This window comes from Copadichromis virginalis, linkage group LG1 (genome assembly GCF_057382275.1).
Source record: "Copadichromis virginalis isolate Kocher_CV1m ecotype Utaka linkage group LG1, C_Virginalis_male_GT1.1, whole genome shotgun sequence".
Taxonomy (NCBI): domain Eukaryota; kingdom Metazoa; phylum Chordata; class Actinopteri; order Cichliformes; family Cichlidae; genus Copadichromis; species Copadichromis virginalis.
Genome location: NC_140618.1, coordinates 20068095 through 20087149, shown reverse-complemented (window position 1 = coordinate 20087149; position 19055 = coordinate 20068095). Strand labels below are relative to the sequence as shown.

The 19055-nt window shown below is 40.3% G+C and overlaps 1 protein-coding gene across 1 annotated transcript in view; it reads right to left on the bottom strand.

The window, feature by feature from the left end:
• zfhx3b (zinc finger homeobox 3b) overlaps window positions 1–19055 on the bottom strand; it is a 235508-nt gene that overhangs the window by 189235 nt on the left and 27218 nt on the right. The window contains exon 2 of the mRNA XM_085453684.1: window positions 6883–6917. The gene's annotated coding sequence lies outside the window, so the exon portion shown is untranslated. The remainder of the gene's footprint in view (window positions 1–6882; window positions 6918–19055) is intronic.

Below are 19055 nucleotides of genomic sequence, written 5' to 3'. Positions count from 1 at the left end.
AATGTTTATTCCAGTTGACAAAGAACATTTTAGTCCATTAATTTTTAAATGAAAAAGACAGACAAAAACAAACTTGAATGATAAATATTCTATATGGTACAGCTAATAACACAGCAACAATATTTATCCAAGCCCTTATGAAAATGTGTGTGAAACTCTATTTTTAAAATATGGTGGACGGAGAAGGTGAATTGCAAAAATATTCCACATCTCCTGATGACAAATGGACAGTAACAGAACAGATATACATGCAGACTATTCATAGTCGCCTCACAATGAACCACTTGACTGCGGTGGGGGCTTTGGCACCTCTGTTATTCATCTGGCACAGTCACCATCACAACCTATTCTGACACCAAATGTAAAGTCCAACTGCCCTCCAAATCCCTCCCAATTATAAAAGGTCCTTGAGTTGCTGTTTTGCCCCCTCTCCAGCTCCTGTCTGATTACTGAGTATGGGGTGAGCTGCGCAGGCAATCAGCCGCAAAGCGCAGAGGACCAAAAGGACTGGGGGGGAAAAAAAAAAAAAAATCCAAAACACTGCAAAAAATAAACTAAAGGGAGACTACTGGACCGCAATTACAGGCCATCCAGTCAGGCCTCTGCTCCAGCACTCAAGAGCTGCCGTGATTTCCGACAGAAAAGGTTATTAGTTTTTATTGGAGGAAATAGATGCTGGGTGGCTTTAAATGGCACAGTAATGCGGTGGGGTGGGGGCATGGGGCGGGGTCTGGAGGGAGGCCTCATGACCCAGGTCTCCCAAGAGTCCCATTGCCCTGCCAGAGAGACACACAGAAGCCATCACACACCCGCTCCCCTACCCTCAACCTTTATGCCCTACAGCTCCTGCGTTAACTCCAAAGCTCTGGCCTGGTCTTCAGCCGTGACCTCAACCTGCACAACTCACTTCTTATTTTTCTCTTTGAAAACACAAGCATCATTCCTGATTTGTCTAAACCATCACGTCTTTCTCTGTCCAAACCTCACAGGCGAAAGGAATTTTTTTTTAAAATTATCATTGTTTTTAACATTTTATCACACAAAAATATTAACCACAGAACAAACCAATAAAAGCAAAATTAATTCATTTGAAATAAATGTAAAGGGACCAAATCTTTTCAGGTTGTCATTGTCTCTATGATAGCGGTGGCAGATGTGAAAACATTATCACTAAGCATGGCGGCTGTGTGTTTGGTTGGCCAGCTGTAATGATTGACTGCAGACTTTTTGTCATGAGCACGTGTGTCTGCGACTCGAGAAGGAGACGTATGCAAGCGTATTTGCCTTTGTGCTAGGCTGACAGTGTGTGTACTCTGCTGTGTGTGCCGTTATTTTAAAATGTGTAAGCTATGATGTGCCTGAACCAGATGAAGTGTACTCTGCAGGAGCTGGTGTTTCAGTGTCCAGTATATAAATCATGCTTTTATCAGCCAAAGGAAAAAAAAATACTGAAATGTTTTAATGCTTTTACTACTCCGTGGATATGATCCAAAAGCTCAGTCTTTAGGTGTGTGAAATGTAGTGACTTTGATTGTAATGTGTGTGTGTGTCAAAATATGCCACTGTATGTCAAAGTAGATAATACACTAATGCAATCTTTTGTGTGAGCATGTGCGTGCATGTGTGTTTGTCTTCATTGTGCTTGCTGTCCATACACCCTTACCCTAATCTGTATTCAGGGCAGGTAGGCTCCAGCACGGACCCACAGCTCAGTAACTAATGGAGGGGCTGATGGGAGCCTGATGACGACCACAGGGCCATTTGTGTACACACAGACACACACATACACACACAGTGCACATATACAAACACAAACACTGGCAATTTCCAGGCGCAGCTGTAACCATCATGTAGCTAGTAGCCTAGCAAGTTAATTACACTAACCATTTAAAATTGGTGTTTTTTTGTTTTGTTTTTTTATTTGGTGAGCAACCGGTACAATCTGATACATTTTTTTATCATCTTTCTGAGCAACAATTATAGCATCATCCTTTTTCTTGCGTTGATTTTGCTGCTGCTGTTTGTTCCTGCTACTTTTTTCAGATTTCGGTCTTTAATTGCTTCCACTACAAACTTTTCTAGCGAACCACTGCCCCTCTAAGTTGATTGCCAGGAAGTGCAGGGAATTAGAAAATTAATGTCACACAGGGGTCACTGCATTAGAGTGGCATGCACATAAACTCTCAAAATGCGCTTGCTCTTTTCATATTGCTGGAAAACCTGCGACTAAAGCTTTACATAGGCGCTTGTAATGACTATATGTCTCACTACCACTGCAAGTGCACAACCCCGTTAGGCAAAGATTAAAACAGAAACCAAAAGCTTACCCGCTTACCCGAGACAACAAAAAAATATTGTTGTGTGTTGACCCTATCTATATATACACACATACACAATGATCTCTTCTGGTTGACTCTCATTTTTTTCTTGTCTTTTCCTGTTTTCTCCTCCTCCTCCTCCTCCTCCTCTGCTGAGCTTGGGCCAAAGAGCTGACAGGCAGTGACCTAGGAGCCTTTAAGGCTCCAAGGGAGAAAGGTAATGGGCCCAACCCGGAACGCACTCTCACTCTCTACACACATGGGGCTGCCGGCTGCTTTGATCCAGTAGCCCCTGCTTGGGTCTCCTGACGCCTGGTGAGGAAATTCATAGGAACAACTGGAAGAGGCCAGTGTTTATTCAGCTCCTTTAATGAGCAGGGAGACAGATTATCGGGGGCCTAAATCTCCCCAAAAAAATACAGGGAAAGAAAACTGCTGCTCCTTCCAGATGTTGCTCTAAAACCAGTCACTCTGAAAGAATCCGAGTGAGAGCGAGAGAGAGAGAGAGAGAGAGAGAGAGAGAGAGAGAGGGATGGTTTGATTATGCAAGATGGTGGGACTTGTGGTCAGCAGGAGAATTTCCTTTTGTTTTCTCTGTTCTTGTGTCTGTGCAGATGTGGGAGCTGGCCAATCCTTTCTGGGTGAACCCAGAAGACAGCAACCGCCCAGGCACAGTGGGGAAATCCAGGGGCTCCGAGGGGGAGTTTGCAGGCATGTGTTATTTTGTTGAAAGGGGGGGTATTTGATGGTGTAGGTAACCAAAGCTCTCAGGCATAAAGCTTTACTTTAAACAGTTTGTGCTGTCTCAAAGGGAAAAAAAAGAAACTATTTCCTGAGCTTGTCATATGACCCCCAAATGTGTTATTTTTTCTGTTTTTACACATAGCCTCTTTGTTATCCTAATTAAGATAGTAAAGCAAGTGACGTAGGATCCGACGTGCTGTGCGAAGCCTGTCTGTCCTGGGAACTGAAAGAGAAGACTGATCCACACATGACCCAGCACATGTCTACAGTCTGTAGAAAAGAAAAGGAGCGCCTCTCTGCCTACAAGAAGACTTAGACTGTCTGTCAGGCTCTTGACCCTCTTGCCTGAAGACTCGCCAGATCAATACACCTCTCTATTGTCAAATCATTTAGGAGAGGATTACGGGTCAGCCACTGGTCACAGATCCTCACACACACAGGACAAAGGTCAGTCCGTGCTGCTCATTTACATGTTATTCACACACATCGGCTCTTGCTAACCTGTGGTACAGACTTGTAGTGGAGTTCGATCTGGCTCCAGTCATTTCCTCAACCTTTTTCATGATGTCACACTTGCAAATTAGCCCCTTCCCTGTTCTATACAATCAGACCATCCTTCAGACCAATGATGTGCTACAGTAAACCTTCTAGGTTCAAGTTCAGGGCAGTGATAGAACTCAGAGTTCAAGAGAGGTGTACTGTGTGTGTGTTTGTGTGTGTGCTATTAATAGGTCAAGTTTATTAAAGAACTGCATGCAAACTTGAAGATGCTGATCAAATAACCCTGTAATGCTTGTTCATTCACGTGTATAAAGAACCAATCTATATGATGCATGTGCAACAAAACAAATGATCATGTTAATACAGTAAGTCTTTTTCCCAGCTATAAAATTACACTTGAGCACATTATTGAATTACACTAAGTACAATTTTACTCGTGTTGAATTAGAAGCAACTGTTTAAATCACCACTTACATTACAACCCTATAATATAATCTCATAGCAACAAGTTGTTTTAATATAATCATCAGCTTGCCTTAACATCAGTCCAGTTCTGAAATGAGTTATTTAAAGTTAGAAATATGTATCAAGGATTTGTGAGGACAATGGCTTTTTTTAGACTTAGATAGCTGCACATCATATTGGCTATACATTACCTGTGTTTTCTGTTACATTCATTGCTTCTTTGTCTCTTTTCAAAACTTGGAAAAATATAGACAGTTACACTCACCGATCACTTCATTAGTAACACTGTAATAGTACCCGTTTTCCTTCAGAGCTCTCTTTGATTCAACAAGGTAATGGAAACATGCCTCAGAGATTTTGGTCCATATTGACATGACGGCATCACACAGTTGCTGCACATTTGTCATCTGCACATCAGTGATGTGATTCTCCTTTCCACTGCAACCCAAAGGTGTTCTAATGGAGCAAGTATTGTCATCTCATTGACATGTTCAAGAAACCCAAGAGATGATTTGAGTTTTCCTGCTAGAAGCAGCAATCAGAAGATGGGTAGACGGTGGTCATAAAGGGACGGACACTCAGGTAGACAGTGGTGTTTAAACGATGCCCAAATTGTGCCAAGAAAATATCACAGCATTACACCACTACCACCAGCCAGAACCACTTATACAAGAAATTATGGATCCAAGCTTTCATGCCATTTGTACCAAATTATGACCCTATCATCTGACTACAACAGAAATCGAGACTCGTCAGACCGATTTTGGTGAGGGCGTGTGAAACGTAGCCTCACTTTTCTGTTCTTAGTTCTTTTCTTTCTACTGCAGTAGCTCGTGGTGTAAGGTTTGATGTGTTGTGTGTTCAGAGATGCATCTTCTGCCTACCTTGGTTGTAACGAGTTGATATTTGGGCTACAATTGCTTACCTATCCCCTCAAAGCAGTCTTGCTATTCGCCCCAAACCTCTGGCATCAACCTCTTGCATTTTTTCCCAGAGAACTGCCACTCACTGCATATTTTCTCTTTTTCAGACTATTTCCTCTAAACCCTACATATGGTTTTGTGGGAAAATCCCAGTGTATCAACAGTTTCTAACATAGAGTCAACAGTCAACAGTTTCTCAGATCAATCTCACTAACACCAACAAGTGTGCCATGTCTAAAGTAACTTGGATCATCTTTTTTCCTTTCTGACACTTGGTTAAACTTCTGCCAGTCATCTTGACCATGTATGCATCCACGTATACATACACACGTTTCTCCCATTTAACTGACTGATAAGATATTTGCATCAACAACCAACTGAACTGGTGTACCTAATGAAGAAGCTGGTGAATGTATATAGTTTACCTGTTGGTAATTTTATGCAAAACTTTAGTCAAACTGACTTTTGGAGTGAAAAAAAGGACATGGAAAGCCTGCAGTATTCAAACAATTTTTTGAGCCAAGCTAGGAACCTTCCAATTCTAAAATTAGAAATTTTCAACACTCTTCCTTGCAGTTCAGTTCAACCTCTGACATATTTTTTAGACTGTCTGGCACACACAGCATGTTCAAGATCTATCCACAGATTTTTAATGATACTCATGTCATGGTACTGTCAGGGCCAGTCCAAAAGGCTCTGCTTATAATTTTTAAGTAGTTCACGGTGAATTTTGAGGTACACTTTAGATCACCGAGTTAGTTTCAGTTTCTTGACTAACTGCATGATATTTTTATCCAAAAGCTCCATGTTTTTGTATTATCTTAGTATTAAGCTTAGTATTTCCTTTCTTCAAACTCACCTTTGGTAATTGTCATTAAAAAGCTAAGTTTTAAGGCCTTTTGTCCAGCACTTATTTCTAAAATGACTCTGGCTAATTCACATGATGCTTTTCATATTTCAAATTATACCTTTTTTGAACAGGTTGCTGCTAAGATTTAGTAGACCCTATTTGTGTATCATTGCTTCATAGCGCAATTGCATATCACTACTCCCGAGTCAGGAGCTACACCTTTTAGCAGTTCCTCTGCAATCATACAAAGTTTTTGCTTTCCCTTTCTGCCCAGCAGGAACGCAGTTTTATCTGAAAGTTTTCTCGGTCTTAAAGATCTTCTTACTTCCACGGTTCCGGCAATTTCTTAATGACATTTTGGACAGTGGAAATTGCAAGGTGGAAGCGCTTTGATATCTTTTTATAGCCTTCCTCTGCTTTGTAGACATCAAATAACTTCATTTTCAGATCCTCAGTCAGTTGCTTAGAGGAGCTCATAGTTGTTGACTGTTACCACAAGGTCTAAAGAGTCAGAGAATTGATCAAGCTCTGTACTGTCATCAGCTGACAATTCCTAAGGACAGCTCTTCACCTGCCCTACAAGTCCTAACGAGTCAAATGAGGCCTGACAAGTTTATGAAGTCTGAGTTTACAAGAGTCTGAACTTTCTAAATGTGCCACATATTTGTTCAGTTTTTCTTTTCTTTCTCTCCTTTTTTATCAGTTGTATGTCTTTTTATTAGATTGGTTGCAAAATGTGTAGTTTCATCAATCTTTTGCATACAATATTATTTATTATGAGCACAGTAGAGTTTACGCAAGTAACATCATTTACAATAACAAAAGAACCCATTACATGTTGGAATTAATTAAAGATGTACCTATAAGGGTGTGTCAATAAGACTGACTGCATACCATCTCTTATTGTTTAAACACATAAAGCTTTATCTGATACTTTTTTCACTCAAGTTTTAAAGGGGTTACTCTGAGATTTCATATAACAAAAATTCAAACTTTTCTCAAAGAAAGTACTCCCTCTAAAGTCTCATACATGCTCTGAAACTACAATGAAAGAAAGACAATTTTAGAAGGAAACACTTACCAACTGTGAAACAGAGAGAAGCTTCCTTCACAGTCCTGCAAAACAGAAGAGAGGTGCATCATTGTTCACAGTCTTCAGTTGTGTACCAATCAAACAGATATCTGTAAAGGATCAAACGTTAACCACACAGTTCACTGTTCTCATTAGTTTATTACAATTACTATCAATAAGCATTTGCCAGCAACCTTCTTAGTGGGCAATATTATCTTCCCAAGGCTGTACTAAGCTTGCAACTTATATGCGAGTGGAAAAAAACAGAATAATCTGGGAAATCACAGACAGCCATTATCATTACATTGTCCTGTTGCACTCATTTTGTCTGCAGGCTCTGTACTGTTTGTTAAGAAATTATATTACAACCTGAGGGATAATAAAAGGACACTATGCAAACATGTGTTGCATAAAATACAGAAAAAGCCATCTAAAAGACTTTCTCTTTCTCAGAAAAGAGGAAGTCTCAGAGAAGAGAAAACAAAAAACTACTCTTCTTTTTATACACCCATTGCCTTCTTTTAACATCCAAACCGCAAACACACTCCAGCTCATTGTTCCTTGCTCATCCAAAATGTAGGTCTCCTATTCAGACCATTCGTAATTAGCAATTCTGAGCAGAGAAAATAATTTCATCTCTGCATGCTATAGTGTATACTGTACTCGATTGGACCCACAAAACACTGCGCAATCAAATGCAAACAGCTTCGAATAAAGCCTTTTCTCCACTGGTATCAGAGAAATTGCATCTTCATTATGCTTTTATACGTCTTTCCCTTTGTGTTTGTGTTGTGTAATTGTGAGAATGACACGCGCCCTTCGTCCCGAGCACTGTGCCAAAAGCAAACCCTACTAGTTGTGTCTGTGTGGCCATGAAATTCAAGCTTGAGGTTGAAAAGACAGTTTTCAAGCAGGGAAATCTCAACCTTGGAAGCGCAACCTTGAAAACAATTTTCTTTCTCCTTTCATTTATTATGAAATAATTACTGACAGCACAGCAGATTCCTCAGTGAACAGTACACCATAGTTTAATTTTGGTGAACAAGCCAGAGCTTAGAAAGCATAATTGCTCTACACTCTGTGGCAGCAGAAAAGTTTTTGCCTTAAGATACCATGAATAAAAACAGATTAATTTATAAATAAACGTAATATTAAAAGTTACACACGACACGCTGAATTTACAACGGTCATAAACTAATCTAAACAATTCCCTGCGGTCGAGGCATTGAAAGTTTACTTGAAATGTTGAAATGTTATTAGACATTATCAACAGTGAACTAACACTTGCCCTCTTCTATGTATAGTATAGTGATGATGCCAATCAGACTTTAACCCTTGCCCTTAGACAAAGTAAAGGCATCCATTCCCCTGACTCCAGGTCAGTAAGTAAGCATGTATTTTTGGATGCCGGCTGCTGATTGTGTATGTACTTTAATAAGCAGGCTGCAGGTCAGTCAGATTTATGGGCCCATGGTGGGGTGGAGGGACCAGACTCCCTTGGCCTCCAGCTTCCCTCTGCGCCATTACGCCAGAGTGAGATATAGTGGGATATTGATCCCAATGCCACTTCATTTCGCAATAACTATTACACGATATTCTCCCGGGCTGCACGTGTCTTCTGATTTATGCTGCCTTGCTATTTACATTAGCAGTAAGTGTTTTTCTATACCAACTGAGGAGGGTCTTACAGCCCCACGAATGGACATGTGAACATTCACATTCCATACCATACATGTTTTTGCTGCCTTTGATGCCTTTTTTCACGGTAGCGGGGGTGCTTAACACAGCACTGCCTGCTAGGTGAGACATAAACATATTGAAGAATACATCCCAGCCTTCATTACAGTTGCACGATTGACCTTGAGGCAATGTTATTTTCTGCACTATATCTTATTTAAAATACCTGCTTCATTATAGCCACACTTTGGAACGCTATTATATTCAGGAACACAGTTTGAATTATTTCACAGTATTCGTTCTCACACGCTTGTCAGGGTAGCGTATAGTCAGCATAAAGAGAGCAATCACAATAGACATGATTGCTACGTCTACGTAGAGAAACAAAATCATTATTTGTGTTAAATTGTGTAGATATTTGCATTTAAATCTTATATTTGCGTCCAATTGATTAGTAGTACGCTACCCGACATGCTGCAAGTAGCTCGAAAAACCAAAACATGCAAAAATTCAAATAGAAACGTTCCCATTTACAATGTGCTTCTGTGTGCTTTTTTTTCTAGTGGAGAAAAAAACACATGGAAAAAAAAATGAATTCTGTAAATTTATTTTGATTATGTCATATGAAAGAAATTGTCATCATGATCAGAACAATTAGGATAAGCAGCCTGTGCCCCCCAGAGTTCCCACCATTGGCAGCTGCGTACTCCAGAGCTGGATCTTTGCCAAAGTGGCTTTCCACGCAGCACCAGGCTGGTGCAGATGTTTGTTTACACACACAGGAACGCTGTGCTGGTGGCAAAAAAGCAGACACGAACGGGGAGGAACGATGGAAGACAGACCTTGTATAACGCTGGCATTCCCACAGGCAGCCTCCACAGGGGGGCCTTCGCCTCAGATGCTGTCAGTGCTACATGGACCACAACAAAAAAAACCCCCAAAAAACAATAGGACTAATGACCCTTAATTGCTCTGGAGCTGTTTAAAATCAGATGAGCGTCACATAAGCTGGAGTATGTAAATCAAATCCCCCACCTCTCCCCACTCTGCCCCCTAAGCTCTCTCCCCTGGCACAATAAAGTCTTTTTCTCATAAGGGGGCGGGCAGCTTAGCAGGCTCGCTGCCAAGTGAGGGGAGCTGGCAAGCGTGGTAATGTGGAGACACTTGTTGCTATAACGCTCGCCTGTTACGCCAGCACATGGCAGAACTGGGGCGGCCGAGGGGCGTGTGAGAGGAGCAGATGGGCATACTATAGCCTCCACGTGCTTCCAGATTAAACACGGAAGCAGAAAGAAAGCGTGTTCTGCTCTCAGCTTTCAAAGCTGGCAGACACTGTGTGCATGTCCCATTCATTAATAGGGCCATTCATATGCAACACAAAGTTTGATTGTACACAAATGCCCCATTAGGGAGGAAGGGGGCAGTTGCCCGCGAGTGTTTGCATACGTGTTTGCATATCTTTGAAAGTGACAGCATTCACTTTGCGTGTGCTTAAAAGGATTGTGTTAGGTTGAGTTGAGTTTGGAGATTGAACACTTAAATTGGGTTGGGATAAAAGAAAATTTAATGGAAGATTTTTTTAAGAGTTTCACAGAGATTACGCTGCTGTTTGTTAGCATGCTCACACTGTGCATTCTGAGCTTATTTGGCATACAGCATACAGTAAATCTGATTAATTTTTGGAGAGTTTGGAGATGAAAACACATCTTTATCAAAGCAGACTGTAAATGACAGCGTTACTGGATAAACTGAGTTTAGTCATTGTCGATACTGTCTTTGCTGACTGAGCTACCAACCACGCAGATGGCTGGTAGCTCATTGAGAAGAGAGCAATGTCCTCTTGTGCCCCTGGTGTCCCACTGCTCCCACCAAACCCATTAACATCAAGCCATGATGCCTTTCTTATACCTGCGTGCTCGTCTGCTATGTGGAGTTTCTAGTGATTTAAACACAGCAACAAACCTGTCCAATTTTCAGAGTGACATTATTGATAGCCTGTCTCTTCAGATTGTAGGTAACTGTTAATGGTTGTTTTATGGTGCATGTGTCCAACATGATGTGCACATTCTTTCTCGTCCTCTCTCCCACTGTGTCTTTTCCTGTTTTATTTGAGTGCAATTATTACCTCAAGATCACTTTTATACATTTATTTAAAGAAAAAAAAGCCTTCTTCCTATCCAGTAACACTCACAAAAAAAAACCTTTCAGGAAAATGACCTGTGAAGCACAGCTGCAAAACCAACTTTTTTGTCCCTGAATATATTACTGATCGCAGATTTTTTTTAAAATATATATATTATGACTCATTTGTTTGTAATATTCAAGTTAGCAGTGGCATAATATTTATTTCACTCTGCGACATAAAACTAAAGGATGATTCTTCTTGTCCCAGATTGAGCTGTGTAAAAAACTGAATAATAAAGTGGAAAAAGAATTAAATTCTACCGCAGCGAATTCGGGGCAATCTAACATCGATAAAGTGTGTTTCTGTGTCCGTGGTGGTGTTTTGAAAGGCCAGCTCCCCACACAGAGCACCACCTCCTCTTCACCGCTCCACTCTTTATCCACTCCAGTGTTTTCTCCCTGCGAACCTGTATCCCCTCTTGTCATGGATTAGCCTCCATACTTGCATGAACAAAGACTCAGTCAGCATGTGTTTATGTGTTGGTCCATGTGTTGTGTGAAGAGGAAATGTGTCTCCCACTTATGTCCAGATCTTAGAGGACCCCAATTTGTTAGGCATTAATCAGAACACCTGCTCAGAGAGCTGCCTGTGTCAGTGGCTCACTTTGTGTCCCAGTGGTTCCCTGACTGCCAGGCTTTTTGTTTCCCCACTTCAGCCATCAGTGTCATTTGAAATCAATTTAATGATTGTGCCTGAGACTGATTTGAGAATGCAAATGACGCACGGGGAAAAAAGAGAAAGCAATATACAATGAAAGAAGATAAGAGTGGGGCAAAAAGGCCAAGGAAAGAGGACTGTGCATTATTCCGGCACTAAAAAGCACGAATTCATCAAGTATTGTTCCAGCACGTGGGTGTAAACAAAAGAAAGAACAACAACAAAAAAATGAGAGAGAGAGAGGAAGAAAAAAAGCTGAATTTAGCTCTACACCACAACAATGTCACTATCCTGCTGAAGGACAAAGCATAAAGAACAACGTTTGAGAAAAAAACTGAGTAAAACACTATGACAGGGCGAGGAAGACTAGGTCAAAGAGAGGCCAGGAAAGAAAGGGAGTACAAGAAAGAGGTAGCAAAGGAAACAAATGAATAAATTCATGGGGCACAAAATGAAAAGAAAGATGGAGGGGAGTGGAGCAAAAAGAAGGGGCCTGAAGTCATCAGTGCAGATTTTTATTGTCCGGACACTGGAGGAGCACACAAAAGCACTGAGAAGATTCAATTAAGTATCATATGCAGTGACCTTATTGCCATGGTTACGGAACAGTGGAAAATATTAATCAAGCCTGCTACAAGCAAAAAGATGGTGGAAAGTAGAGATAGAAGGAAGACGGCAATGAGAGATGCAGGGTGGAAAAGACGGAGAGGGGACAACTGCACAGTCCCCATGCTATATGTGCTTGTGTGTTTGCTTGGTTTCATGTATTTTAATGAGTACAGCCGCAAAGGTTCATGACTGTCCCAACCAGGCTTTGAATATCAATATGCATTATTGAGTGTGACATTTTTGGTTTAAAAAAAAAGTATTTATTTATTTATTTTTTCTTTAACAGTGCCACCATCAAACCTCAAAGGTTCACATTTGCACAAAAAGGAGTCACAAATGTGAAATGAACTCAATTCAGAACCCATTTCATACGGGGTTAAACTCACTTCACAGCTCACAAAGATTTGTTTTAGCTTCCTTTCTGTATCCCAGGTTGAATTTTATGTGGCCCAGTGTCTGCTGAAGCTTTTTTAGTGAGGAAATAAAACAATCCATCTACATATCTACAATCAATCACACAAGCCCGTATCCATTAATAACACAACTTGCAAATGTTTGCCACATGAAAATGAAATGTTTTCATCCATCAGTGTGCTTCGTGTTAGTGTGTGTGTGTGTGTGTGTGTGTGTGTGTGTGTGTGTGTGTGTGTGTGTGCGCGCGCGTGTAAGGGTACACTTACACACGGTTCTAAATAAATCCTCTAAAAACCAGTGCTAGCATATTGTTACAGACTCAGACAGCAAAATTATGACGATCATTTTCAATCATATTCCATTATGATGTTCCTCTCAGTCACATTTCCCTGCACACTGCAGAAGGGGAAAGTTGAAGATTGTTCTGTTTGATGAAGCTGTAGAGTGTTTGCTCGCTGTCTGCAGGGACTGTCTTGAAAACAATCTATCTGAAACTCCCCCGCTGAGCAAAATGTTAAATAAACAAAGACGGGGATAAACAAAATCCCTCCATTTCAATGTCACTGAGAAGAAAGCCAACATTTTTATGCTGCGATTGTGAACAGGAGGTGGCAGCCATAACTAGATCATCATTTAAACTCTGGACACATGGTGAAATGATTATTTTGCTCAAAAATAGTTAATTATAAATATTGTAGCAACCGAGATATAATTGCTGCACTTGCGTCAGCCACGAGGCGGTATAGTAATTCTCCCAACTCATGGGTTCCCTATTATGGCCTTGCTTGTGGAAGAACTATTTTAGATCTCTCCTGATCCTGTTATTGATATTATTTTATTCTAAATATACTGTCCTACTTTGTACTAGTTCAGATTTTTGGAACTCTCAGGGGTAGAGAGTTAAAAAAAAGTTCCATAAAATTAAATGTGTTATCAGTCTAACTGTCTATCTATCTATCTAGACAGACAGACAGACAGACAGAGAGGTATAGACAGATAGAGCTACTTATGGCAGCAACACAGCCATTCATACATTATATGCTTTACTTTGATTAACTCCATATTTATCTGCAGTTATATGCAGTTAACACAGAAAGTTGAAGTCTGAATCAGAGCAGAAGCTCCAATATCCCGATGCTAAGGATGGCTGAGCTTTCTCCATAATGGCTCTTTTCCCGCTTAACAAAATTAAGCAAGGCACTTGAGTTGAATATTTTAAGTCTCAATTAAAAATGTGACTTGCTTTTATTTGAAGTGTGTGAATTTATACTTCCCATGTTTCAATTAATTGTTAGAAATACTGCACTCACTCATCCATGTTGATTGCGCTATTTTTTTTCCCCCCCGCTCTGGCATGGCGTATGTGGTTAATTAAGGACTTAAATGAATAATCACAAAATGTTCATTTGATTTTGTGTCTCTACTCACCAATAATCGAATAATCATTTCAGCCCTAAATTACAGCTGCATGTGATAGCCAGACTGCTAGCACACACACATGTTGTTTATCCTCTTCTAGGCGCTGCACTGAACTTCTTTGTACCGAATCAAGATCAACAAGTTACGCCACAACTTGCAAAGTGGTTGCAATCTCCCGAGGTATGTAATTGTTATGCCCATAATGAAACATTTAAAAAAAAAAAATTCAATTAAATTTTGCTTTCATTGACGCAATAATTTCTTTTTGAACTTTCAACACTTTGATAAAAGAATTGTATTTATAAAAGCTTGTGCAAGCTAACCGTTTTATGCGTGATTTGCAGAGTGGCAAGCAATGGCCATGCAGGAAATTGGCCAATTAAGTCATAACTGAGTGATTTGAATTCAACAGTAGTTCAGTTCTCTGCCTGCTCTAATCTGGAGTCCTACTCTCTAGCAGAGGCGGCTACAAGAACCTACGGGTGAGGCGCAAGTGTAGGTGTAACAGGAGAAGGCCCGAGCAGGGAGGCAGTTAAAGTGCCTGATGTGACCATGACCACTTCCAGAAACAATTTAATTCCACAGCTTCAGCCATCTCCAGCTGATCTACTCCTCCAAGGTCATTAACTGTGCCACAGAAGGTCACATGATTAATGAGTGACAAACCCTCTGGTGCAATAACGTGTATGAACGTGGCCCATTAATTAGACAGAGGGGCCAAAGAGAATGAATGGCCAGGGACAGCTTGGCCCCCTCACAACCCTGTCCCTTCCAGACACCATTTTTCATTTTCATCTGCACAAACAGACAAAACCGCGAGAAAGAGCCCTCATAGTATTCCAAAAATACCACACATGCCATGAAAAAGAAATCACCTTAACATAAATTCCTTGCAATAGTGTGATTGTTGTTTTTTTTTATATACACACGTTAACTAAAGAATGTACAGTACAATTATTAAGACATCAATCAAACAGACAATTAAAAGCCAAGAGGCTTGCTGCGTTTAAATGTTTGTGGTTCAGTGAAACTAAAAGGGTCCAAATGGCCCTCAGAAGAGCTGTGTGCACTGGATTCAGGTTGATCTGGGTATCAAGCATCTGAATGTTATGTTGTTGCAGTCCTTTTTCAGGACTATGATAAGCACTCTGCATTACTGAGGGCAATCTCCAAGAGGAAATGAAACATTCTGCTGCCACAGACTGGCTTTATTGGAAGACAACAAGTCCGGCCTCTCAGGATATACAGATCAGGAGATTTAATTGATGCTGACCAACTGTCAATGTACTCCTATTGCTGGAAAAAAAACAAGAGTGTTTAACACTCTTCCATTGTAAACAGTTTTCATTTCTCAGTCTAATCAATTTAATGCAATTCCAATAAGTCCATTTCTTAGAGTGGCCTTGTTGATTTCAAACCTCATAGCCTTTCGTTTTATTTTCACCAGCGCCAACAAATGTAATAGCCGCTAAGTATATTGGGCAATAATATACAAATGCTCTACATTCAGTGCATGCATTTCAATTTTACCTTGAGGTCATAGCATTATGGATATACCCCAATGGGGTCATTAATCATAAATACAAACACTGTATGTAATAACAACCAGTGGGGAGAAGCAGACTTCGGGGGAAGGTTTCAGAAGAGGACTTGTACAAGACCAGGGGACACAGTGGTTATCTGTGTAAACAAATCTCATCAGTTCACCCACTCCACCTGGGTCAATGTTTCCCCGAGCTGGCACACAGTCAGGCAACATGTATACAGAAATACACATTTACGATTGTCATTGGCCCAGAAACATAATAAGGAGTGACAGGGTGAGCCCAAATCACTCAGAGTACAACCAGGAAAACAACATCTTTTTGGAAACAGGGTAAATATGCGCTGGGATATGTGTGTTTGTGTAATGATGTTGTATCGTTATATGAATTCTGGGTCATAGAATATTTATCCGAAGTTATGAATATGGAAGGAAAGTAATTTAAGAGACATGCTGGTAATAAACATAAATTTGAAAGGTACTGCTGACATTTTTTACACAATTTTTTTTATAAATGAAAAATAATAAGAAAAAAAACCTTCTTGCGTCTTATCAAGCATTCAGAGAACCCTTTGACCCTTCTGAATAAAAGCATCTCTCTGGAGATTTGACACACATCTCTCAGCACAGATCTGAAGACAGTCATGAATGTTGTTTGCCCTCTGATATATTTTTAATATTCAGATCATATCAAATATGTCCTCTTTCAATAATTGATCTATCTATCTACTAGCAACATAACACATGCTGGGATTTGGCATGTGATTTCTATGCCTCAGTCAGTATATCTTCTTCCCCTCTATTCAGTATGATAAGGAGGGCACCGGCTGCTCTCTAGATGTGATTTACTTGGCCAAGGGATATACCCTCAGCGCGTGCCAACAAACCCTGTGACCACAAACTGTGGGTCAGTAACACTTTACAGCTGCCTTTTCTTGTCTCTGGGATCAGAATCAAATGGCGCCGCATATAAGACAATGACTATGTTACAGCATGTGTTTCGATATGTTTTAGTTTTGTTGTATTTCGGCTCAATATCTGTTCAAGATATCAAATAATTCAAATACAAGCCAGTGCTTCTTGACAAAGACGCTTTCGCTTACAAAGGTCATGCGTGCACTTGGGCGTTTTGTGAAACGAAAGCCCGTAAAACAAATGACGTGTAAGATATGTGCAAAAAACATTTTTCTTTCTAAAGGAACATGGTGCAACACAAACATATCAGAGCCTAATGGAGTGAGTGTTTTTCATCCTGTCTTTGACCACCAGCATCTCCTGTGGTGGCTCATTTCCTTAGTGCAAGAGGTTCCCACCCTCCATCGCAGACGGGCTTCAGGGGGCATGGTGGAGAGAATACGAGATGGAGGGAAGGAGCAAAGTAGAAGAGGGAAGCCATGCTGGGAGAAAGGAAATCTTCCATGTGCAGAAGCAGAGTGGCTAGAGGACATTTCACGCTAATGGCGGCCGGGCCAATTGAAATGACTGCAGCACTGCATGATTTGAAGGTCAGGAGACAGAGGATTATATTCCAGTGGTGGCGGAGGAGGATTGGAGGAGTAAAATGGTACCTCCCGCCCCTCCTCCTCCCCCTCCTCCTCCTCCTCTCCTGAATTATTGCAGAACAGCCAAGATGGAATCAACATAGCACCAAACCCCAGCATCATTACTCTTACACCCAGCACAACATCAAGCACATAGCATTGCTCTGGTCTTCCCCGTGCATTCACATCATCGCGAGAATCTCCATTTGTGATTTGAAACAACACAACAAAACCATCATGCCCACTCTGCCACACGCCGTGTTGTTTTTATCATGTACTGTAACCAAAACAAACTAATAGAAAATTAGATTTTTTATGCCATGTCAGTTAAACGTAAAAAATAAAAACAAAATATTATACCTAAAATAACAATTTTGCATGTGAAGGCCAATGCATGATAATTTGTTTTGTTTAGTTTTTTGGAGTAAGATGCCAGTGCTCTTATTGTTATCCGTGAGAAGACATGATGATAAAAGAAAGATTTGAATGTCCTCTTGAAGACATGGATGACACAGTAGATAAAACACTGAGGCTGGAAAAAGCACCGTCTTTGGTCAGGCTTATAGATGAGTGTGCAAAAGTTACTCACACGTGAGAAAAGCATAAAGTGATTACGCACATGACTGCAGTAATAAGCTGTAATAAGATGTAAAATGACCATACACATTTACTCCAGACATTGTGCAAAGCAAGCCAATGTGACTACATCCCGCTTCCTATATGCAAGCAAACATGGAAACAACAACAAATGAGGCAACAAGGACGTCAAGCAGAATTTCATAAATCAGGGACATTAATGTAATTAAACTAATTCCCTGTAGGCATCAGCTTCTCTATCTGCTTGATGTGATTTCAGAACTTCTTGAGGCTGTGCAATTTTTCACAGTCCCCATTAGACACTGCGCACTGTCTGAGGAATTCTGACCATCAAAGCAAATCAGACTTACGGATGCACCTGTTTCAGTCAGACAGAAAAAAAAACGCCGTCTAAAGCAGCAGTGACGTTTCTTTAGATGCAGCCATTTCCTGTGTCAGTAAACACTTTATGTTTGTAAGCAGCATCCAATCCCGGGTGCTCTACAGCACCACAGCAGAGAGGTGGATAGCTTATAGGAAGGGGACAGATGTCACTCTTTGTACAAAGCCAATAGAGTTTGTAACATCGAAGGACTGAAGCAAAGACACTAGCTACCATGCCAGCATTCATATGCTAACAAAAGCCTCAGAACCAAATGAGTGAATTTAAACTCAAATATCTTGCATTGCTCTATTGTGGTGTGCTATAAAGCACTGTTCACACAAAAGGATAGGAAAAACAATGGACCTTAAGCTAATATTGCTGAACCTTCTGCAGCCAGCATGTGAAAAAACAACAACAAATGTGTCTATTTAGTATATAAAGAGAAGGAAGGAAATTAGAACTTAAAGTGTATGAATATTTAGTTCATAACAAACTGTATCAAGCATTATAGGGTTAATGTTGACTTAAATAAAAAGAAAAATCATCTTAACATTTTAAAAATTTTGCATTCTGACAATGACAAATTAATTTTGATTTAAAAAAAAAAGTTCCGCTTTCCACAACTTGTAATTTATTCTTTCAAATAAAAATTATAATAAAAAAGTAAGATTTTTATGCATTTAAATCAAAATGAGATTAATGAAAGAAAGATAAATATGTTTTTGTTTTTGTTTGTAATTACATTAAATTAAAGTCACATTACGAAGTTTAGGCAGTAACTTTATTAGAAAAAATATTAATTAGAATAAATGTTTTTTTTTCGTAAGCATACCACATCAGTGGTGTACAGGGTGGAGAAACACAGGCTGTGATTTTGCTACATTTCTCCCCCGCTGACTACTGTGCTTGTAAAACTCCAGAGGAGATAACAGGCAACTAGGGTAGCCCAGTCAATCCAGTGCATGTTTGAATGGCTGACCATGTTAAGCTCTTAAAGCAGGCATTAATCCAGGATTTTAGGAGCAGAGCTAAGTTTGGCACGTTATCATGGCAAGGCCCAGACCTTAGATGGAGTTCAATCACTATGCAGAACCACTCACAGCCTCAGTCACACAGGCCTCAGACATGACTAGCACTGCAGCTGGACTGGAATGAAATAGTAGGTGTGCTAGAGAC